The sequence below is a fragment of the Triticum aestivum genome, chromosome 2A (assembly GCF_018294505.1).
Source record: "Triticum aestivum cultivar Chinese Spring chromosome 2A, IWGSC CS RefSeq v2.1, whole genome shotgun sequence".
Taxonomy (NCBI): domain Eukaryota; kingdom Viridiplantae; phylum Streptophyta; class Magnoliopsida; order Poales; family Poaceae; genus Triticum; species Triticum aestivum.
In genome coordinates, this window is record NC_057797.1 from 165,578,535 (window position 1) to 165,603,865 (window position 25,331).

At 50.4% G+C, this 25,331-nt stretch overlaps 1 pseudogene; it reads left to right on the forward strand.

Moving 5' to 3' along the window:
- LOC123191605 (homeobox-leucine zipper protein ROC6-like) overlaps nucleotides 1–25,331 on the forward strand; it is a 131,630-nt pseudogene that overhangs the window by 81,840 nt on the left and 24,459 nt on the right.

Genomic DNA, 25,331 nt, shown 5'->3' on the forward strand with positions numbered 1-25,331 from the left:
ATATCCTACTCCAGTGTGTGGTGTGGTGGATTGCCTCTTGGGCTGATGATGAGGAACAATACAAGGAAGAACAGCCTCGCGAGGGTCTGTTCTTGGCTGGGGCGATGAACTGCTGGGAGGAGTTCAGTCACCCTTCTCTCTCTCTCTCTTCTATCGTTGGTCTCGATCCCCCTAAAACTCTCTCTCTTTTCCTCTCTCTCCTTTTTCCCCCTTTGCCCTGTGGGTGGCTGGTCCTATTTATAGAGACCCTGGTCCTCTTCCCAAATATCGAGCGGGAAGGGAGCCAACAATGGCGGGCTAATTTGAAGGGGGACAGCTAGTACTAGCTATCCTGACAAAAGTAGTCTTCGCCTGCACAACGCTCTGGTGGTGACGCCGTCTTGGGCTCCACAATGACCTCCGTCTTATAGTCATCCTGGTCTTGGTCTTGTTGCACCGAAATGGCAACCTTTGCCTGATGCCTCGGTACTCCGCGGCTGCGCTTGCTCCCTTTGCACCAAAGAGGAAAGGAGGACACTGCGCGGGCTGGCACCCGCCTGGTGCCTTTGGTCGTCATGGCTTGCGTCACGGGCACCTCGTGAGGTAGCCCGCCTTGATCTCTCCGCCTCCTCGCGAGCTAGCCTGATGAGGCCGTGCCTGAGGAAGCTTCGCGTCGTCCACCCCGCGAGGCTTGGCCCCTTTCGAGGGTCTTGGGTCTGTGTTGATGAAGATGGGCCGTGCTGGGCCCCCCTTTGAGCCACGCCGCAGGCAGGCAAGTCTGGGGACCCCCGTTCCCAGAACGCTGACACCAGGCGGTAGTATCGCTCCTCTACGGTAGTATTGTGTCGGATTTTTGCTTCTTCCGTTTACCAGCGAAAGTAGGCACGAATTTATCTTTATCCGCGCTCTTCCCTGGCTAGGGGTTTCCTGCCTTGCGGTAGTAGCACAAGGGGGAGCGGTAGTACCGCGCCCACGGCAGTATCGCCCATAGCTCTTGTGCTACAGGTCTGCCCTAGCTGCTGCTGCTGCAGTAGTTGTTGGGGAACGTAGTAGAAATTCAAAATTTTCTACGCATCACCAAGATCAATCTATGGAGTAATCTAGCAACGAGGGGAAGGAGAGTGCATCTACATACCCTTGTAGATCGCTAAGCGGAAGCGTTCAAGTGAACGGGGTTGATGGAGTCGCACTCGTCGTGATCCAAATCACCGATGATCCTAGTGCCGAACGGACGGCACCTTCGTGTTCAACACACGTACAGCCCGGTGACGTCTCCTACACCTTGATCCAGCAAGGGGAGAAGGAGAGGTTGGGGAAGACTCCATCCAGCAGCAACACGACGGCATGGTGGTGGTGGAGGAGCGCGGGACTCCAGCAGGGCTTCGCCAAGCACTACGAGAGACGAGGAGGAAGAGGGGTAGGGCTGCGCCAACAGGGAGATTAAATCGTGTGTTGGGCTGCCCCTTTGCCTCCACTATATATAGGGGGAGAGGGAGGGCTGCGCCCCCACCTAGGGTTCCCACCCTAGGGGTGGCGGCCAGCCCTAGATCCCATCTAGGGGGCGGCCAAGGGGGGAGAGGGGGAGGCGCACCTAGGGTGGGCCTTAGGGCCCATCTGCCCTAGGGTTTGCCCCCTTCCCCTATTGGAGGCGCCTTGGGCCTTGGTGGGAGGCGCCCTAGCCCACCTAGGGGCTGGTTCCTTCCCACTATTGGCCCATGTAGGCCTCCGGGGCTGGTGGCCCTACCTGGTGGACCCCCGGACCCCTCCGGTGGTCCTGGTACACTACCGGTGATGCCCGGAACACTTCCGGTGGCCAAAACCATACTTCCTATATATCAATCTTTACCTCTGGACCATTCCGGAACTCCTCATGACGTCTGGGATCTCATCTGGGACTCCAAACAACATTTGGTAACCACGTACATACTTTCCCTATAACCCTAGCGTCATCGAACCTTAAGTGTGTAGACCCTATGGGTTCGGAACCATGCAGACATGACCGAGACACCTCTTCGGCCAATAACCAACAACGGGATCTGGATACCCATGTTGGATCCTACATCTTCCACTATGATCTCATCGGATGAACCACGATGTCAAGGACTTAATCAATCCCGTATACAATTCCCTTTGTCTATCGGTACGATACTTGCCCGAGATTCGATCATCGGTATCCCGATACCTTGTTCAATCTCGTTACCGGCAAGTCTCTTTACTCGTTCCGTAACACATCATCCCGTGATCAACTCCTTGATCACATTGTGCACATTACGATGATGTCCTACCGAGTGGGCCCAGAGATACCTCTCCGTTTACACGGAGTGACAAATCCCAGTCTCGATTCATGCCAACCCAACAGACACTTTCGGAGATACCTGTAGTGTACCTTTATAGCCACCCAGTTACATTGTGACGTTTGGCACACCCAAAGAACTCCTACGATATCCGGGAGTTGCACAATCTCATGGTCTAAGGAAATGATACTTGACATTAGAAAAGCTTTAGCATACGAACTACATGATCTTGTGCTAGGCTTAGGATTGGGTCTTGTCCATCACATCATTCTCCTAATGATGTGATCCCGTTATCAACGACATCCAATGTCCATGGTCAGGAAAGTGTAACCATCTATTGATCAATGAGCTAGTCAACTAGAGGCTTACTAGGGACATGGTGTTGTCTATGTATCCACACATGTATCTGAGTTTCCTATCAATACAATTCTAGCATGGATAATAAATGATTATCATGAACAAGGAAATATAATAATAACCAATTTATTATTGCCTCTAGGGCATATTTCCAACAGTAGTACCGCGGGCCTACATGGTAGTACCGCATGGCCTTGCGGTAGTACCGCTTGTTAGCAAGCGGAAGTACCGCGTGGCCCTGCGGTAGTACCGCTGGTCTGTGGCGGTAGTACCGCTGGTCGCGGGCTGGTAGGTGGATAACGGTTGGATTTTTGTCCTAAGCTATAAAAGGGGTGTCTTCCTCTAGTTTACCACCTCTTCTAACCCTAAGCTCCATTGTTGCTCTAAGCTCCATTTTCGCCCGATCTCACTCCCTAGCCAATCAAACTTGTTGATTTGCTCGGCAGTGGTTGAGAAGGCCCCGATCTACACTTCCACCAAGAGAAATTTGATTCCCCCCACTAATCCCTTGCGGATCTTGTCACTCTTGGGTGTTTGAGCACCTTAGACGGTTGAGGTCACCGCGGAGCCATAGTCCATTGTGGTGAAGCTTCATGGTGTCGTTGGGAGCCTCCAATTGAGTTGTCGAGATTGCCCCAACCTTGTTTTTAAAGGTTCGATCACCGCCTCCAAGGGCACCAATAGTGGAATCACGGCATCTCGCATTGAGTGAGGGCGTGAGGAGAATACGGTGGCCCTAGTGGCTTCTTGGGGAGCATTGTGCCTCCACACCGCCCCAACGGAGACGTACTTCCCCCAAAAAGGGAAGGAACTTCGGTAACACATCCTCGTCTCCACTGGCTCCACTCTTGGTTATCTCGTGCCTTTACTTGTGCAAGCTTATTTGTGATATATATCTTGCTTGCTTGTGTTCCTATCTTTGTTGCATCATATAGGTTGCTCACCTAGTTGCATTTCTAGACAACCTACTTTGATGCAAAGTTTAAATTGTTAAAGAAAAGCTAAAAGTTGTTAGTTGCCTATTCACCCCCCTCTAGTCAACCATATCGATCCTTTCATCTGTGCGTGCGCTGCCATCATTAGTGGTGGCATCCTCGGCGGCACCATCAGTGGTGTCATCCCCGATGCCACTAGGGGTTGTGTAGTCAGGATCGGTGTCTTCCGCGGCGTCCTCATAGCGGTGAGGTTCTTCCTCCATCTCCTGGGACAGCTCCCAGAATTGCTTGCCCGAACCGTCGGCCTCATTGTTGTGGGCCATGTTTCGCTCTAAATAGGAAAAAGTTTGGTCAAAAAGTTGGTTATTGTCAAGGAACAAGATCATGGTCTCATCATTTAGGGTTTGTCGACACTGAGGCATCCTAAAAGCTAAGCTTTTATCATTTAGGGTTTGTTGATGCCAAGGCACCCTAAAAGCCTAAGCTTTCATCATTTAGGTTTTTATCGACACCGAGGCACCCTAAAAGCCAAGGTTTTATAATTTATGGTTTGTCGACAGCAAGGCATCCTAAAAGCTTTGTTGGGAAGGAGAATTCTAAGTTGGACCTAATCACTTGGCTCTATTGCCACCTATGGTTTAATGCAAGAAGAATAAAGGGGCAGTTGATCCTACTTAATTTAGTACTAAGATACCCCGGCCCATGCATTAGTCACAAGTACCCCATATGTCCTATTTTTAGCAAAGTCATGCTAAAATTCACGGAAAATTTCAGCATGACCTTTGCTGAAAATAGGACATATGGAGTACCCGAATTTGCCGGAACGGAAGTTAATCGACATTCCAGCAAACTCAAGGGCCTCTCGGGGTACCTGCAAAATCATCACGACACGATGGTCGGAGACAAAACCCAGCAAACTAGCAAAGTTACTGACGTGTTTACAGAATATTTTTTCTGTAAAAGATGATCATCATCTTTACAAGTCTTTCTCAATGTGATCATAAGTAATTCAGAGCATCACAAGGCATTAGTAGTTCAGTACATAAACAAGTTTTACAAAGCACATCAATATGTACTGTATTTCATTGTGGAGTGATATACAATATGGTACATCAAAGAAACAGCTTAATCCATGCCTCAGCTTATCAACAATCATTACTTGTCAAATACAGAAGAAGGAACAATTTATTTGTGACATAGTTACAAATGATGACAGAATAAAGCAACACCCTGCACTAGCCTAAACAAACCAACACCAACGAGAAAATACATCATATAAGCATAAGCACAAGATAGTTAGGTTACTAACAAACTTCCAAAGCTAATTTCAAACAAAAAAGGCCACATTTTTACTACAGAAATCACCAAAGGTGAATGATTTCTCTATGCTCCCTTAAAATTCCCTTCAGATTTTGTATCCATAATACACGACACTAGCATTTCAATATGCAACAAAAGGGAACGACAATCTGTATATAATAAGGAACAGCTGACAAACAAGTCACCAAACCACAAGGCTTATTACAACAACTAGATACTAGAGTAGCACTGTTGATGCACTGAACCTATCCATGTCACAGGTAGGGCAACCGTTGGAGAAATGTTTTGCAGAATGAACTGAGAAGACAGACATCCTATGCACAAAACCTGAAAAACTGAATTACTGTAGGATACAAACTGAATTTGGTTCAGTTATTTCAAAGCATTTACAATATGCTAAATTAAACAAAAATCGGGAATATAGTAGGCTAATCAAACAGAAACTCGACTGATTTGGGTTTCCAAGTTCCAAAGTTTCTACTAGTACCAAACTTCCGCGGTATGGTAATCATGGACAGCAGTACGAAACCCAAAAAATTAGCTTCTTCATCTGTACAACTAACGCAAATACCAACTATTTCTATCCTCTAGGCTCTACGCTAGTGGGTGGCGCACGACCACGCGAGGGGCAGCCGACGCGGTGAGCACGAGCCTGCAGGGAAGTGGCGGGCGGCACAAACGGTGACTAAACAAGGGGAAAAGCGGGGGAATCAATGGAGACGCTCACCGCAGAGCTGGGGAAGGAGACGGCGAGGCCAAGGGTGGTCGCGGCAGCACGGATAGACGCCGAGAAGCAGTGGTCGGTGATGAGGAAGAATAGGTCGATGCGCTCGATCCTTGATGAACCGGCTCCAATCCGTGGACGTAGGCGATGAAGGTGATGATGGTGTTGCTCCTGGCGCAGCTCCTAGGCGATGACGGCACGACAACGAAGCACGGGGCGGGCGGTGGCCGCGGTGACGCACGGCGGCCGCGCTCGGGGAGGGTCTGGGCGGCGGCGCGTGGGTCGGGGCGGCGTCGCAGTGGGTCTGGGCGGCGGCTCGTGGGTCGGGGCGGTGAAGCAGTGGGTCGGGGCGGTGGTGCAGTGGGTTGGGGAGGGCGCCTGGATCTGGCAAAGGGAGGGAGAGAGGCCAGAGGGAGAGGGGAGCAAGTGGAGTGGGGATTTTAGTGGGGAGGGTTAGCAATGGCGCACCACCCAACGGTGCGCCATTAGTAATTTTTTTGATAGCAATGGCGCACCTCCTGGCGGTGCGCCATTAGTAATCTTTTTTTGAATTGCAATGGCGCATCCCCTAGAGGTGCGCCATTAGTAGTCTTTTTTTGGATAGCAATGGTGCACCGCCTAGCGGTGCACCATTAGTAATTTTTTTAGGATTTTTTGTTGCCTAGCGGAGGGCCTGCAGCGGTGCTTTGAACCCTGGGTCTCGCTCGGGGGTGGGGAGGGAGGGGGTGGGTGGTGCGCTCGGCGGTGGCGTAGCGGGGGAGGGTGCAGGGGGTCGGCGGCGGCGGTGGAGCGGGGGAGGGTGCGGGGGGTCGTCGGTGACGGTGGAGCGGGGGAGGGTGCCGGGGTCGTCGGCGGCGGGGGAGCGGGGGAGGGTGCGGGGGGTCGTCGGCGGTGGTGGAGCGGGGGAGGGTGTGGGGGGTGCTCGGTGGCGAGGGGGATCCGGCGAGGGGGGATAGCGATCGAGATGGAGGGGGATCGAGATCGAGTGTCCTCATGAATATTCAATATTTTTTCATATTGAATATGAAAAAATATCATCAAATTTGAAAAAATATTCATGAATTCAAAAAGTGCCCATGAATTAAATTTAAAAATATTCATGAGTTCAGAAAATATTAACTAGCTATCTGTTCACAATCATCTTGCCCTTATTTTTCGTAAATGGAGTTCATCTCTTGAACGGGCGTCCTTTAGGTAGGGTGGTCCTGTTTCTTCTTGTGGTGTATGCTGGTACTTCATCGTCGTCGTCATGTTCCATCTTCGGGTCGCCGTACTTGTCGAAGTCTTGCTCATTGGCGACTCCATCCATTCCGATGATCTTCCTTTTGCCTCTTCTCACGACAACACGACTGGGCTTTGACAGGTCGGTAATGAAGAAGCATTGGTCCACTTGGGAAGCCAGTACCAATGGCTCATTTTTCGCGGTGACGTTTGCGCCCGCGGTCTTGGATTTGGCTTCGGGTATAACCATGGTGGTGAAATACCGGTCTTCTTTTATGACGCTCTTGGCCTGACACGGAACATCGGGACCTTCTCTCCAGCGTAGCTCAGCTCCCAGATCTTCTCGATCCTTCCGTAGTATCATCCTTGTTGTTACCGGTGTAGGATTCCATCGTTACCCCGGAGTTCTGATAACCATCGCTCTTTATGTCCTTTCCCTCGGTGTAGAATGTGTAGCCGTTGATATCGTACGCATCATACGTCATCAGGTTGTGCTCGGCGCCCTATGACAAGGCAAATATGAGTTGTTCTTCCGTGAAAGAATCCTCATGTAAAGGGTATGACAGAACCTTCTGCTTGAACCAACGCGTGAAACATGAGTTGTGCTCTTTGATTATATCTCCATCCGTCCTCTGTTGGCCTCAGTCATTGTACGTCTTCTCAGTAAAGGTTTTGTGCTCTACCACCTAAGGATCGACCATGTCTATGTGTTGTAGCACGACTAGGTTTGCTCTTTCAAAGTCGGCGAGTCGACCCTCGAAGTCAACATGAATTTCGCGGTGACCCTCACAGTGACCCCATCCAGCGAGCCTGCCGAGGTGCCTATTGACGGGCAGACCAACGGGGTTCTCGATGCCTAGATAATTCGTGCAGTAGGAGATGCACTCTTTGGTCAGAAAGCCCCTGGCTATGCTTCCTTGTGGACGTGACATGTTGCGAACATATCCTTTGATGACACCATTCATCCTTTCGAACGGCATCATGCTGTGCAGGAACGTCGGCCCAGTTGGATGATATCCTCCATGATATGGACCAGCAGATGCACCATAACGTCGAAGAGTGCAGGCGGGAAGTACATCTCAAGCTCACATAGTATCACCATGATCTCTTCATGTAGCCTTCTGAGTTGCCTCACGCCAACCGACTTCTGAGAGATGACGTCGAAAAAGTTGCATAGGCCAGATAGCGTTTCATGGACGTGCGCGTCCATATGATCCCACGGATTGCAATTGGAAGTATTTGCGTCATCAGCACGTGACAGTCGTGAGACTTCATCCCGCTGAACTTCTGCTTCGCTGAGTCTAGGTATCTGCTTATCTTCCCCGCATAACCGTAAGCAAGTTTTATTCCTACGAGGCAGGTGAAAAACTGATTGATCTCCTCCTGACTTAGAGTGAAGCACACGGGAGGGAAGTCATTTCCGGTCTTCTTGGCCTTTTTTCCTTTGCGACGACTTTCCGTGTCCTGCTTCGCCTCATCATCATCATCATCATCACCAGCGTGAAGCTCCTCCCTGATGCCCATTGATTTCAAGTCCGCCCTTGCTTTCGGCCCATCTTTGGTCCTCTCTGGCATGTTGAGCAGGGTACCAAGTAGACTCTCGCACACGTTCTTCGTGATATGCATGACATCAAGGCTGTGAGGCACACGGTGGATCTTCCAGTACGGCAAGTCCCAGAAAACATACCTTGTTTTCCATACCTTCAGCAGCGGCTCTGGCGCCTTTCGCTTCTTTCCCGGTTCTGGCGCCTTTTGCTTCTTTACCGGCAGTGGGCAATCTTTCCAATTTTTCAACACCTCGTCTATTTCCTCATCGCTCCTCGTACGCGGGCATCTTCGGGGTTCGGTTTTACCATCGAACAGATCCTTGTGTTTTCTCCACGGGTCATTGTCGCGAAGCCACCTTCTATGTCCCATGAACATGGTTTTCGAAGACCCGAGATCTCTATCTAGCTGGTGATACGTTGTGTCATCCATGCACCTGACGCATCCAGAAAATCCGTGGACCACCTGCCCCGCGACATATCCATAACCGAGATAGTCCTGCACCGTCGTGAGCAGTGCGGCTCTCATAGGGAAATATTCTTTCTCTGCGGCGTCCCACATATTGGCTGGCGTTTTCCACAGCATGTCTAGCTCCTCTTTCAGCAGCCCCAGATACATATTGATGTCGTTCCTTGGTTGTTTCGGCCCTTTGATTAGCATACTCATGTGAATGTACTTCCTCTTCATGCACAACCAGGGGGGAGGTTGCACATCAACACAAACACATGCCAGGTGCTATGTGTGCTTCTCTGGCTGCCAAACGGATTGACTACATCGGTGCTCGCGCCCAGCATGATGTTCCTTGGATCGTTCCCAAATTCTGGGTGTTCGAAGTTCAACGCTTGCCTGTGGCTCCCATCCTTAGGGTGAATCAGCATCTTATCTTTTTTATTTATCTCCACATCATTTGCGTCATCTTCTCGCTTCTTCTCCTCCCTATTCGCGTGCCAACACAGGAGCTTTGCTACCTTTGGGTCCGCGAAATACCGCTGCAGACGAGGAGTGATCGGAAAGTACCACACCACTTTTTGAGGAGCTTTCTTCCTCTTCTTGTATCGAGTGACGCCGCACACTGGGCAGATGGTAGACTCCGCATGCTCGTCCTGATAAATGATGCAATTGTTCATGCACACATGGTATTTCACGTGCGGTAAATCCAGAGGACACATGATTTTCTTCGCCTCCTCGAAACTGGTCGGGCACTTGTTCCCCTTGGGAAGACGTTCGTGCCAGAATGACATGTTCTCATTGAAGCATGCGTCGGTCATTTTGTGTTTTACCTTCATCTCCAGAGCCATGAGCGTTACTTTCAGGCGAGTATCCTCGGGCCTGCATCCTTCATACAATGGAGTAACCGCGTCTATCTCCAGTTGATCCATTTTGGCTTTCTCTCGGGCGGCAGCTCTTGCGTTATCCGTCTGCTTGAGAAGCAGCTCTTGAATATGAGGATCCTGCACCCAGCCCATCGATGGTCCATCGTCATCTGCTCCGGCATCTTCATCTTCATGATCATGCCCTTCGTCTTGATCTTCCTCATCATCATGTCCGACATCTTCTACATGATGACTATGTACAGCATCACCGTCGTGATCATGTCCTGGAGATTCTTCGTCTTCTCGCCCGCCCTCGCCGCGGTGGTTGTCTTGCTGCCCTTCCTCATTTCTTGCTCGGCCCCCAAGGACGACTTCATAGTCATCTTCATCACCTTGCCACCGATAGCCATCCATGAAACCACGCAAGAGCAGGTGGTCCCGCACCTGCCCGGAATCCGGGTCCACAATAAGGCTCTTCAGCTTGCATCTTCGACACGGACATCTTATCTCCGTCTCGTTCTTTTGAAGCATCTCGGCCTTCGCAGAGCTCAGAAACCTATTCACGATGCCTTCGGTCATCGTGCGGACCATGGTCGCCTGCGGGGTAGAGCAAAACGATATTTTAGAACCAAGAAATTTTTTGGCATGACTTTCCCTAAAAATAGGACCAAAAAGAATGCATAGTGCCAAAATTCTCGCTGAAACGGAAATGAATCAACATTCCGGCAAAATATTGACAACTATCGCATTTCAAATACCAGTACCTGCAAACACAAACATATATGCAACACCACAAACATATGCAACACCAGAAACATACATAGATCTAGCTACGCCATAAAAAGTGCATGTGCACATTGTTGGAGGGAGAAAAAGTAGATCTACAACATAAACAAAGCTTTCCCCTTACTTACCTATCAAAAAAGGTAATTTAACCACTTAATTTGGATGAATCTATGGTGCAAATGAGGTGAGGAGGAGGAGGCAGCCGAGACAAGCTTGGAGGAGGAGGTGGAGAGAATCAAGTGGGGAAAGTGAGTGTGTAGGTGGCTGTCTAAAATATCTAGCTGGTCCCAGGTTACTAATGGCACACCACCTACAAATGCGCCATTAGTAACCCTGGTTACTACTGGCGCACTAGCTGGTGGTGCGCCATTAGTATTTTTGGAAAAAATGATAGTAGTGGTGCGCCATTACTAGTTAAAACTAGTAATGGTGCACTGTTCCCTGGTGCACCATTAGTATTTTTGGAAAAAAAATATGTTAGTAGTGGCGCACCATGGGTGTGGTGCACCATTAGTGTCTATCACACTAATGGCGGACCGACACATGGTGCGCCACTGCTATATAGTAGTGGCGCACCACATGTCTGGTGCGCCATTAGTGTCCATATTATCTATAGCCCTTTTCCTAGTAGTGATGCCTACCACAGGTCTGTTTTTATCTTTAGCACAAGGTTTAGCAATTCTAGCAGTCTCATCAAGGAAATGAATAACATGCCCATCAATATTATCAGACAAGAGATCTTTAACAATAGCAATATCAGGTTCAAATTTAATTTGCTCATGAGGTGTATAAGTTTTAATATTGCTTTTACGAACCACAATTGAAGCTTTAGCATGATCCTTTATCCTAACAGGAAAAGGTGGTTTCTCAACATAATAAGTAGGAACAATAGGATCATTATAAGTGACAATCTTTTCTTCAACTTTAATAGGTGCAACTACTTTTACTTCTATGGGAGGATGATATTTAAACCACTTCTTCTTGGGGAGATCAACATAAGTAGCAAAAGATTCACAGAAAGAAGCTACTATCTCAGAATCAAGTCCATATTTAGTGCTAAATTTACGAAAAACATCGGTATCCATCAAAGATTTAACACAATCAAACCTAGGTGTCATACCTGTCTCCTTACCTTTGTCGAGGTCCCAATCTTCAGAGTTGCGTTTAATTCTTTCCAATAAATCCCATTTGAATTCAATAATCTTCATCATAAAAGAGCCAGCACAAGAAGTATCAAGCATGGTGCGATTGTTATCAGAAAGCCGAGCATAAAATTTTTGAATAATCATTTCTCTTGAGAGATCATGATTGGGGCATGAATATAACATTGGTTTAAGCCTCCCCCAAGCTTGAGAGATGCTTTCTCCTTCGCGAGGCCAAAAATTATATATATAATTGCGATCACGATGAACAAGATGCATAGGATAAAACTTCTGAAGAAATTCCAATTTCAATCGTTTGTAATTCCAGGACCCCATATCATCACATAGCCTATACCATGTCGATGCATCTCCCTTCAAAGATAAAGGGAAGACCTTATTCTTAACAACATCTCCGGGTACACCTGCAAGCTTAAATAATCCACAAACGTCATCCACATATATTAGATGCTCATCAGGATGTTTTGTTCCATCTCCTAAAAAAGGATTAGCTAGCAGTTTCTCTATCATACCTGAAGGAATTTCAAAGCAGACATTTTCATTTTCAGTAGGTTCAGTAGGTTGAGGAGCAACTCTTTGCTCTACTGGTCGGGGTGAAGATACCACGAACAAGCCCCTCAAAGGATTAATTTCCATAGTAACAAGTCACAGTAAATTTCAGCACACTATATAATTTTTTCCTTACCAAATTCCACCTACCAAAGGCGCTTCACTCCCCGGCAACGGCGCCAGAAAAGAGTCTTGATGACACACAAGTATAGGGGATCTATCGTAGTCCTTTCGATAAGTAAGAGTGTCAAACCCAACGAGGAGCAGAAGGAAATGATAAGCGGTTTCCAGCAAGGTGTTCTCTGCAAGTACTGAAATAAGTGGTAACAGATAGTTTTGTGATAGGATAATTTGTAACGAGCAACAAGTAACAAAAGTAAATAAAGTGCAGCAAGGTGGCCCAATCCTTTTTGTAGCAAAGGATAAGCCTGGAAAAACTCTTATATAGAGAAAAGTGCTCCTGAGGACAGATGGGAATATCATCAAGCTAGTTTTCATCACGCTCATATGATTCGCGTTCGGTACTTTGATAATTTGGTATGTGGGTGGACCAGTGCTTGGGTACTGTCCTTACTTGGACAAGCAGCCCACTTATGATTAACCTCTATTGCAAGCATCCGCAACTACAACAAAAGTATTAAGGTAAACCTAACCATAGCATGAAACATATGGATCCAAATCAGCCCCTTACGAAGCAACGCATAAACTAGGGTTTAAGCTTCTGTCACTCTAGCAACCCATCATCTACTTATTACTTCCCAATGCCTTCCTCTAGGCCCAAATAATGGTGAAGTGTCATGTAGTCGACGTTCACATAACACCACTAGAGGAGAGACAACATACATCTCATCAAAATATCGAACGAATACCAAATTCACATGACTACTAATAGCAAGACTTCTCCCATGTCCTAAGGAAAAAAAGTAACTACTCACAAAGCATAAACATGTTCATAATCAGAGGGGTATTAATATGAATATAGGATCTGAACATATGATCTTCCACCAAATAAACCAACTAGCATCAACTACAAGGAGTAATTAACACTACTAGCAAACTACTAGCACCAATCCCGGACTTGGAGACAAGAATTGGATACAAGAGATGAACTAGGGTTTTGAGAGGAGATGGTGCTGATGAAGATGGTTATGGATATTGCCCTCTCCCGATGAGAGGAGCGTTGGTGATGATGATGGCGATGATTTCCCCCTTCGGGAGGTAAGTTTCCCCGGCAGAACAGCTCCACCAGAGCCCTAGATTGGTTGCGCCAAGGTTCCGCCTTGTGGCGGCGGAGTTTCATCCAAGAAGATGGCTTGTTATTTTTTCCCATCGAAAGACTTCATATAGTAGAAGATGGCCACCGGAGGGCCACCAGGGGGCCCACAAGGTAGGGGGGCGCGCCCAGGGGGGTAGGGCGCGCCCCCACCTTCGTGGGCAGGGTGTGCCCCCCTGGTGAATCTCTTCCACTGAGTATTTTTTATATATTCTGAAAACGTCTTTCGTGAAGTTTCAGGACTTTTGGAGCTGTGCAGAATAGGCCTCTAATATTTGCTCCTTTTCCATCCCAGAATCCCAGCTGCCGACATTCTCCCTCTTTACGTGAACCTTGTAAAATAAGAGAGAATGGGCATAAGTATTGTGACATAATGTGTAATAACAGCCCATAATGCAATAAATATCGACATAAAAGCATGATGCAAAATGGACGTATCAGTCGCTGGAGGACCAACACATGCGCATCGAGAACTCGTGCCTCAAGGACGAGCAGGACCACGTCTGCGCGCTCGCCGGCAAGTTCCTCGGCCGCCCTGTCTCCGCCATCTTCTCGCCGTTGAGCCTGCCGTCGTCCCTCTGCTTCGGCCTCGACCTCGACTGTAACACCCCGGATGTAACTTTCCCAATTTGTACTCCAACTCTTGCCATTTCTGGCTTTAAGTTATTTTATTTTCTTGGGTTCGGGTTTTTGTCTCCGTGTGTTGCTGTCGTTGTCATGCATCTCATATCATGTCATCATGTGCATTTCATTTGCATACGTGTTCATCTCATGCATTCGAGCATTTTCCCCGTTGTCCGTTTTGCATTCCGGCGCTTCGTTCTCCTCCGGTGGTCATTTCTACCTTCTTTCGTGTGTGGGGGTTAAAAATTTCTAGATTGGACCGAGATTTGACAAGCGTCCTTGGTTTACTACCGGTAGACCGCCTGTCAAGTTTCGTACCATTTGGACTTCGTTTGATACTCCAACGGTTAACTGAGGGACCGAAAAGGCCTCGTGTGCGTTGCAGCCCAACACCCCTCCAATTTGGCCCAAAACCCACCAAAACCCTCTCCATCATCTAGAGCGTTCGATCGCGATCGCGTGGCCGAAAACCGCACCTCATTTGGACTCTCCTAGCTCCCTCTATGTCTATATAAAGACCACCTCCGAAATTTGCGGATCCTCTCCCCCCTAACCCTAAAAATATCCCCTCTCCGCCGCCGGACAACGTTCACCCTGACCGGACGTCCCGCCACCACCATACTCCGCCATGTGGTGCGGAGCCGCTCGTCCCGCCGCCGGCCCGGGGAGCCCGCATCCGGCCCCCGAGGCCCATCCGGATCCGCCGCCGCCCGCCTTCGCCCTCCTCCACTCCGGCTCGCCGGCGCCGCCGCGCGCCTCGCCGGGTCTTCGCGCCGCCATCGACGCCGACGCCGACGCCTCGCTCCGGCGCCGCCCCGCCGCGCTGCTCCCGCCGGCCGACGCCGCCGCCTCGCTCCGGCGCCCGTCCGCGACTCCGACCGGCCCCCTCGTCCTCCGCGGCCGTCCGACGCCACCCCGACGACTCCGGCGAGCTCGACCTCCGAGTCCGGCGAACCTCGTTTTCCGTGCCAGCCGGATCCGATCCAGATCTAGATCCCCTCCTCGGTTGACTTTTCTGCCCGAAACCCTAATATTTTTTGCCATGTTCATAGCATCGTAACTTTGCATCTGTAGCTCCGTTTTGGGCATATAGCATATCAAAATGTTCATCTCAGAGAGTACATCATTACATTCCATTGCATCATTTTCATTTGAGTTCATTTTGATGCCCGAAATTCTGTTAGAAGAGTGCTACTTGAGTTAATTGTCAGATCTGCTGCTCCATTTGGATATTTGTCATTTTTGCCATGATTATTGTGTGCATGATATGGCCATGAGCTCTACATATGTTTTGTTAAGGGTTTTGCCATCTTTCCAGAGGTGCAACCCATGTATTTTTGTGATGTGTGTGCTGACTAGCACAAGCTTGCAAAGTGAGGCACTTGGTAATACTGATTTCAGGGACTTAGCATTTCCACTAAGTCCTTGAGCTGTTTATCTCATATGGCCATATGTTCATGTTGTTTCCTAGTGATCCGTGCCTCTTTTGAGAATGATCAGTAAGGATGATTTGTTAATCTTGTAGTGCTCTATCCATCCATGTCTTTGTTTGCAATTATGGAGCACCCTAGCGATTTTGCCGATGATGTTGTAGTTGATCTGTGCATGCTATGCTATTGTTCTTGCCATGTCTAGCTTGCATTTTGTGTATTCTTGATGGGTGTATGCTTAGCTTGTCATGAATTTCTCCATAGTGAGTGCATCAAGCTCATAAACATGCCTACTTGATATTTGTTTTCAGCATGTTCCAATTTTCACTAAGTCTGTGATCTGATTATGTTTTTGCCATGTTCACATGCTTGCAATTGTATTTTCTGACCCCTTTTGGCTCAAGGTCACTAAGGGACTTTTGTTAAGCTCTTTGAGTATCTCCATGCCATGCTTTACTTTGCCACGTTCAGGTCCTGTAGCTTCTAGTTTTGTTGCTCCGAAGAGTGCTACCTGATCTGAAATTTCAGACAAGTGTTAATTTCACTAAGTCTGAAATCTGTTTGCCATATGCGTTTTTGCCATGCTTGTTTGAACCTGTTAATGGATGAATTGGCCGTTTCCCAGTGCTAGACTTTTGTTAAGCATCTTGAATGCATCCCTGCCATGTATTTTGTTGTCATGTTTGGGTGCTGTAGCATGTTCATCTTGTTGCATTTAGATGGCTACTTGTTGTAAATCGCAGAATGTGGTCATATTTGAATCGCTTGCCATTTCCAAACCGTAACTCCGATTCCGGCGTTCTTTATATCATTTTCAAGCGATTTCATATCATATTTCCAGTGGCACACTTGGATTTCCAAGTTGAGGCCAGGTTCATGCATCCCTTGTCAAATCTTGCATATGCATCCCGCATCCCATCCCGCATAGCATACCATCCTTGCATCATATTGTTTGATCCTTGCACGTGGTTGATTGTGTCCTTGTTGCTAGTTTGTCTTGTTTGCGTAGATCCGGGAGACGAGTTCGCTAACGAGGAGCCCGTTGAGTTTTCTTTCGAGGATCCAGTCAACTCTGACAACTTTGCAGGCAAGATGATCATACCCTCGAAATCACTACTATCTTTGCCTTGCTAGATGCTCGCTCTTTTGCTATGCCAATGCTATGATGCCTACCACTTGCTTTCAAGCCTCCCAAATTGCCATGTCAAACCTCTAACCCACCATGTCCTAGCAAACCGTTGATTGGCTATGTTACCGCTTTGCTCAGCCCCTCTTATAGCATTGCTAGTTGCAGGTGAAGATTGGAGGCCGTTCCTTGTTGGAACATCTATTTACTTGTTGGGATATCATTATATTGCTGTGTTATCTTAATGCATCTATATACTTGGTTAAGGGTGGAAGGCTCGGCCTCTCGCCTAGTGTTTTGTTCCACTCTTGCCGCCCTAGTTTCCGTCATATCAGTGTTATGTTCCTGGAGTTTGCGTTCCTTACGCGGTTGGGTTATAATGGGAACCCCTTGATAGTTTGCCTTGATTAAAGCTTTTCCAGCAATGCCCAACCTTGGTTTTACCATTTGCCACCTAGCCTCTTTTTTCCTTGGGTTTCCGGAGCCCGAGGGTCATCTTATTTTAACCCCCCGGGCCAGTGCTCCTCTGAGTGTTGGTCCAACCGAGCGATGTCCGGGGCTACCAGGGGCAACTCTGGGCTGGCCTACCCGACGTCTGGCTCATCTGAGTGTGCCCTGAGAACGAGATATGTGCAGCTCCTATCGGGATTTGTCGGCACATTTGGGCGGTGTTGCTGGTCTTGTTTTAACCTGTCGAAGTGTCTTGAAGAACCGAGGTACCGAGTCTGATCGGAATGTCTCGGGAGGAGGTCTATTCCTTCATTGACCGTGAGAGCTTGTCATGGGCTAAGTTGGGACTCCCTGCTGGGATTTGAACTTTCGAAAGCCGTGCCCGCGGTTATGGGCAGATGGGAATTTGTTAATGTCCGGTTGTAGATAACTTGAACCTTAATTTAACTAAAATGAATCAACTGAGTGTGTTACCGTGATGGCCTCTGCTCAGCGGAGTCCGCGAAGTGGACACGGTGTTGGAGTAATGCTTGTGCAGGTTGCTCTCTAGTTTCTCGCTCGCGCTTTGCCTCCTCTTCTCGCCCTCTTTTGCGAACAGGATAGCCACCATATATGCTAGTCGCTTGCTGCAGCTCCACATATTTACCTTGCCATACCTATAAGCTTAAATAGTCTTGACCGCGAGGGTGCGAGATTGCTGAGTCCCTGTGGCTCACAGATTACTACTACACCAGATGCAGGGCCTGATGATTCTGCTCCAGGTGACGCGCTCGAGCTCAAGTGGGAGTTTGACGAGGACTCTCAACGTTACTATGTTTCCTTTCCTGATGATCAGTAGTGGTGCCCAGTTGGGGGTGATCGGGACCGTGTCGCATGTTGGGTTATCTTTTATTTTGGTGCCGTAGTCGGGCCATGAGTGTTTGGTTGATGTAATGTTATTTATGTACTTGATTGACGTGGCGAGTGTAAGCCAACTATGTCATCTCCCCTTTTATTATCTATATTACATGGGATGTTGTGAAGATTGCCTAACTTGCGACATATGCCTTCAATGCGATTATGCCTCTAAGTCGTGCCTCGACACGTGGGAGATATAGTCGCATCGAGGGTGTTACAAGTTGGTAATCAGAGCCTTCCCCGACCTTAGGAGCCCCATTGCTTGATCGTTATTAGCGGCCGAGTTGTGTCTAGAAAAATGTTTTGAGTCATTTAGGAATTATATATCAGAGAGTTTAGGAATTCTTTTTACTTCCCAATCTCCTCATCGCTCTGGTAAGGCATCCTAACGTAGAGTTTTGATTCTTCTCTTCTCAAATTTCACAAAAAAAAATTAGGATCACGCGGGTATCTTGGAATCGTTCCGATGGTTTTATGACGAGAACATTGTCTTGGTGCCTCCTGTCAGGGGTTTTGTGGAAGTGTCCCGGGGAGTTGAGCTCTGAGGTTTTGTTGTCATAATTTTATCGTTGCAGTTCTGGAATACCTGAGTCTAGTACGCCAACATCGAAAATCTCTTTTATGCAGTTCGTTGGTGAGATAACCTCGACGCCACCCAGTACTGGGGCGGGAGTTCGGGAGTATCGCCATAACTTGTATAACAGATGCTTTTCGAAGGTTGAGGTAGATGGTTTCCGAAGTTTTTCTTGATTATGTGTAGAAGGATGGATACAGCTGGATGTAGGATTTGCTAGATTTGGGTGAGATATTATGCTTCCCCTGTATCCCCAACACCTGATTGCATAACCGGAAAGGTTCGGGAGTTTCATATGTGGGAATTCTAGTAGCTCTAGTTCTTCTTCCATGGATAGTTGGTTTGAGATTGGGATTTCTTACCGAGTATTCGTTCTTGATCCGTACCTTGTTGATTTATTTCTCTACCTAAATTCCAAGTGGCTTCTCAATTTATGGATATGTGATCATTTCAAGAGGAATGCATTCGTTCTTTTTGTTCGGATGTGAAGACTATATGTTGCAATTTTCATTCCGTTGGATTCAGCTTCAATATTTGTCTATCAATGTGCTAATGGATGTCAACCTCTTCAGGATGGCTCCTCCTACGCGCATGACTCCGAATCCTGATCTGCCACCACCTCCACCTCCTCCGGAGGCATGGCAAGCTGTGATGGCTGCAACCAATGCAAACACACAGTTGATCATGCAAATTCTTCAAGAGCGCAATCAAGGCAACCAAGGGAACCAAGGCAACAATCAAAATCACTTTGCTACACTCAACCAGTTCCTTGCTAATGGGCCAAAGTGTCGAGGGACTAATCCACGAACACCTATGGGACCGGCGGACCGAGTCCCTTTCGGTTCGGCGAGGGCGGAGGTCGCACGAAGAGCGGATCGAGGCGAAGCACACGAGCAGTTTACCCAGGTTCGGGCCGCATGGATGCGTAAAACCCTACTCCTGCTTTGTGGTTTGTATTGAGTTCATCCCAATGTAGCCCTCTTTCGCCACTTCTTTATACCCCGAGTAGAGAGAGGAGAGCCTTTATCCGGCGGAATCGCCTGGATCTCAAAGGCCGGCAAGAAGGAAACTTATCCGGAGGGAGAATTCCGCGGCAAGTGGGAGGAGTGGAGAGCAGACTGGTGCTGGATTGACGAGGAGAACCCGCAGCCATTCACCACCCGGCGCCAAACCCCAGTAGCACGCGGCAGCGATTGGAGTGACGTGGCCCCGGAAGACGACAGGCTGAAGATTGCTGCCACCCAGATCCTACGCCTCAGGCTTGCCGGGCTCACTTTAGGCGCTGTTGGCGCGGATTTTCTTCGCCGCCGCATCGCCCCCCTACAGGAACGGGGGAGACCCACTTGGGAGTTCAAGAATGCGGCAGATATCATGAGGCTGTGGCCGGGCCTCAACTTCAACTTCACAGTTCTGGAGCTCAACGCAATGCTCCAGGAGCTGTTCAAGTACGACCCTCAACACCCCGAAGTTTTCAGGTTGCCGGGGGGTCGTTCCGCTGTGCAACAACTCCGCGCTCGACCGCATCCGTGCAATGATGCTGTTGTGCGACTCGCATGGAATTGTCCCAACTTGGCAAGAGCCTGCAGACGACGTCGTGCAGCAATTCTTCGATGACTTGGTAGAAGTGCCGATCCGCTCCGACGAGAAAGATAGCCTCACCCGCGACACCACCGATGCGGAGATGACACTCATCGCCACTAGGCTAGAAGAGGCGGCGGCAGCCGCAACCGCTGGCGAATTTGGATTCACCGTGGAGGAGGCAGAGGCAGCAGAGGCGGCAAGCCATGCCGAGTGAGAGGAGCCTGCCGGCGAGAAAGAGCTTGCCGGGAATAACATCGAGTCGAGCGAGCCCGCCAAGGATACGAGCGGCTCGCTGGAGATCAACTCGTCTTCCTCCTCATCTTCAGACAGCTCGCCGCAAGCAAAGCCTCCATCCAAACCAAGAAGGCGTCTCCGCAAGGTCGGTGACATAGCGGAGCGGCAGGCGAGGCAACAGTTGCCGCGCCGCGTGACACGCTCCACTGCGGCAAGCACTGTTACCGCGGGAGCGCCTCACGCTGCAACGGCAACTGGAGCAGGACCCTCCCGGACCACCGCTTCTACTCCTGCCGCTTCTCACGCCGCGGCGACAGCCGGAGCGGGGTCGTCTCAGACCGCCGCCACTGCTCCCGCCAAGCGGCCAAGGGAAGCTACTCCTCCGCCTCCTCGCGCCGGACGTGAGCCAGACTTCGACTTCTCCGCGTTCAGCTCCGACGAGGAAGAAGAAGAAGAGTAAGACTCCCTTGTTGTACTTGTAGTTCTTCAATCCTTGCTGTTTGTCTTGTATCTCATTTGCTTGACTCTGAACTTGTTCCTTTTTAGGACTCTGGCCCAGAGAGCAGCAAAGAGAGCCAAAGTCCCGGTGATTGTCATCGAGGACGAACCTACTGCGACAGCAGGGGGTGCGCCCGAGACAACCTTGCCAGACCCGGCAACTTTTCTCCAGAGCAGCCCCCAGCGTAAGTATATGGTTTGCTTTCCGCTGTGAGATGCGCATGGATACTCTGTCTTTGCTGATATCTTACTGCTGGTTTGTGTAGGAGCAGAGCAGCCCCACCAAGAGCCAAGGGAGAATCCCCCGACAAGGGAGAGCTCTCCGGCAAGGGAGGGCTTTCCAGTAAGGGAGAAGTCTCCGGTAAGGGAGCATTCTCCGGCAAGGGACGGCACCAGCGGCCCCCCGACGGTGGAGACCACGACTGCAGAACCCGGCACAGGTAATCCTTTCGCTTCAAAACTTTCCTTGGGTTCTTCTTCTTTTGATCTTCTTGGGTTTTTGCTTGACTCTTCTCCCTTTCCCGGCTGTCAGACCCATCTGCTACGGAGCCGATGGAGACCGAGGTTGCCGCCGAAGAAACGGCCGGTGCTGACGATCCCGCCGGCGCAGAGGCCGCCAAGGCTGCCGCCGCGGCAACCGGCGAGGGGTCTGGCGATCGCACTGACGGCCCTGAGGCCGCAGGAGCGCCAGGCGCTACACCGACCGCCGACCCGTCCGCCGCTGCCGCAGCGCCAGGCTCCGAAGAGCCCCAGCCAGGCGTCTACTTGAAGGCCGGCGACGACGTCTTCATCAACCTTCCCTGGGCATCGAGCTCCAGGGCGCCGGTCGAGGGAGAGATCTTCGACGGGGAGGTGCTTGCCTCTACTGGGCTGACTCTGGTTGACACGCCGAGCAGCAGCAGCAACGAGCCTGAGGAGGAGCGGCTGCTGCGGAAGTTGTTGTCGCTCTACCGCGCGCGGCAAGCCAAGCTGGAATCCCGCGAGGCGCTTGTCGCGAAGGCGGGAGTAGACATCGAGAAGCGCGTGGAAGAGCTCGGGGGTTTCCACCAGGAAGCCCTCCGGTCCCTGGCAGAGGAGCGGGAGCAGCTCGCCGAAGCGCAGAAGGCCTTCCTCCTCGAGAAGGCTGAAGTCGAAGAGCAACAGCGACTTCCCGCTGTGAAGCTATCCGCGGAGGAGGGCGAGCTGGCGCAGCGGAAGGTCAATCTTGACGCCCACGAGGAGGAGCTTGCCATGCGCGAGGAAAAACTCGGCGGAGCCCTTAAGCAAGCAGAGGATGCTGCCGCAGTTGCCGAGGCCGCCAAGAAGGAGCTGGAGATGAAGGTGGTGCAGCTGGAGGCCGATCTTGCCGAGAAGGGCAAAGAGCTCAGCGCCGCCAAAGACTCCAACGCGGATCTTGAGTTGAAGCTGACCACTTTGACCGAGATGCTGGACATCGCCAAGGAGCAGGAGACGGCCTTGAAAGAAGAGATCAAGGCCGACAAGGCGCTGTTGGAGAGTGTTGCCGCCACCCAGAATGCTTTCAGGGAAAATGTGGAGCACTGGACGGAGAGCCTCGTGAGCGCTGCCGCAGATATTGACAGGGAGTTGGCGCAGCTGGGGATGGAGGATCTCGGGTATCCCTCCGACGAGAACCTCCAACCCAGCGCCAAGCTCGTCTTGTTCTTCAAGGGCATGGCGACGGACCTCCAGCGGCTCCGGGAGAGGATCCCAAAGCAGCTGGCCGACGAGTCACGCAAGATCTGCGCGGGAGCTCTTTAGAAAGTGCTGGTGAAGGTGGCCTTCCGCAATCCGGGCCTCAACCTCACCAACGTCCTCAAGACCCTGCCGCCGGATGCCGATCTGGAGGCGCTCAAGGCCCTTGTCGCACCCATTGTGGACAAGGTGAGCGGGATCAAGAGGATCGAGGGCGATCACGTAGATTAGGCCGCCCATTTCTTCTTTTCTTGTCGCTGTTTGTCATGCTATGAAAACAATCTGTTAGAGCCGCGACAAGCTATCTTTGTAATATAACTCTATTCTGGGTAATGATTGCAATGTTATTCCCTTTACTTGATTCCTCCCTTTGTATGTTTTTGCCCTACGCTTTTAGGGAACTTGCCGGTGCATGTACCTGAGCCGCGAGCGCTGAGTGCGGGACGTCAGCAGCCTACTGGCGGTGCCGCTACCGAAAAGAAACCTTGTCGCAACTAGTTGCAGCTCACTTAAGTTGTTGAGCAGACTCGAAACAAAGTAAGGGCGCAACTAGCTACGAGTTGGTTCCTCCGCGCACAGGTTTTCCATACAAAGTGCAGTCGTTCAAGGGAGATAACTTAAAATTTTAAAAAATCTGATTGCTCAAACTTTGGCAACTTAGCTTTTCTGTTGTTTGCTTCCTGGTAAGGCAAAATTTTCTTGAACGACGCCTGGTCCATACCATTATCTTCTCCTTTCCTCCCCGGCAAACTTGTGGGCGAGGGAACCTTCCTTTCTTTGAGAAAAAAGAAAGAAGAGAAAATAAAGATAGGGAGCCTTACGGCTCGTTATTGCTTACCATGGAGTAGGTGCTGCACAAAGTGTCAGATCATATATGCCAAAAAATAGAGAGCATGAAATTGCCAAAATGTGCGGAGCACATGAGCTTTACTTATGCACGGGCTCTGCGCCCGGCTTTGTACAAAGGATTACATGCAACAGCGGCAAGAATTGTACAAAAGGTGGTTGCCGGAACAGGTTCCGGCAACCGCGCCTTACGGGTAAAACTTACGAAGATGCTCAATGTTCCAGGAGTTCCTCACCGGAATGCCATCTTCGGTCTCAAGGCGGACAGCGCCAGGCCTAGTGACTCGTTTCACCCGGTAAGGGCCTTCCCACTTTGGCGTCAACTTGTTGGAATTCTTGGCGGACTAAACACGCCGAAGAACAAGGTCGCCTTCCTCGAGACTTCTGGCGTTAACTTTGCGGCTATGGTAGCGGCGCAAAGCTTGCCGGTAGCGAGCAGCTCGCACAGCAGCCTGAAGACGGTCTTCCTCAAGGAGCAGCGCGTCATCTTGTCGTAGCTGCTCTTGCTCGAGCTCATCATAAGCGAGCACTCGAGATGACCCATATACGAGTTCCGTGGGGAGAACTGCCTCTGCTCCATAGACTAGAGCGAAAGGTGTCTGGCCAGTGGCTCGATTTGGCGTCGTTCTGATCGACCAAAGAACCACCGGCAGCTCCTCGATCCAGTTTCTTCCGCACTTGTGCAGCCTTTTGAAAGTCCTGGTCTTGAGCCCGCGCAGCACTTCAGCATTTGCCCTCTCCGCTTGACCGTTGCTTCTCGGGTGAGCAACAGAAGCGAAGCAGACCTTCGCGCCAAAGATGTCGAGGGACTAATCGACGAACACCTATGGGACCGGCGGACCGAGTCCAAAGATGTCGGGGACTAATCCACGAACACCTATGGGACCGGCGGACCGAGTCCCTTTCGGTTCGGCGGGGGCGGAGGTTGCATGAAGAGCGGATCGAGGCGAAGCACACGAGCAGTTTACCCAGGTTCAGGCCGCACGGATGCGTAAAACCCTACTCCTGCTTTGTGGTTTGTATTGAGTTCTTGCTCGGGAGCGCGGAGTGCTACAGTACACACCAGCGGCTAACGAGACCGAGCCTGAGTGTTCTCTTTTTTCCGAACCCCCCCCCCCCTACGTTGCACATGGGCCTCCTTTTATATGCTCAAGGGGTCACCGACAGGTGGCAACGGAGACAAAGGGTAAAAATGGAAAGGTACTGCGGTAGGTACAGCTACCTGCTACAATGTATCATACCTAACCCTGACGGCAGGGGACAAGGGCATTAAATGCCCGTCTGTGTCGCCTAAACAGTGCAAAAGGGACCGTCAGGGACGCCACCGCTCGCCACGATGGCAATCTTGTCAGCCCCGCTCGCCACTGCGCACCGCTGGCTGCACAGCCTCCCGCCACGCACGCCTGGAAGGGTCCCAGAGCGACACGTTGGTGGATGTGCTGGAGCGCGGGCACAGAGTGGTGGCTTGCCGCGGCAAGCGCCTTGCCGTGGTCGTTGTCTTGTCGCGTCCGGGAGCTTGTCGCTCACCGGGCCTTGCCGGGACGCGAGGCGCGTCGCGGCAAGTTCCTTGAGATGCCTTGGGTGGCCTTCCCGGCAAGCTCCTCTTGCCGGGGTCTTGTCTCATTAAGCGCCTTGCCTTGGTTGGCCTTCCCGGCAAGCTCCTCTTGCCGGGGTCTTGTGGTGTCTTGGTTTGGATACTTTGTTCTTGAATGGCTCCAAAGGAACCACGGAGGACCTTGGCGGTCACCCGGCAAGCCTTGCCGCGGGATGCTGCGACTGCCCGTGCACAAGTTCGGGATACTAGGGTACCCCTACTCTAGTACACCGACACAAAGACTATCAGCAATTGTGTTGAGGCAACCGATGCTGACGATTGGCTTGTGGATCTGTGCAAGCATTTCGAGTGCAGTAACGTCAGGCCTG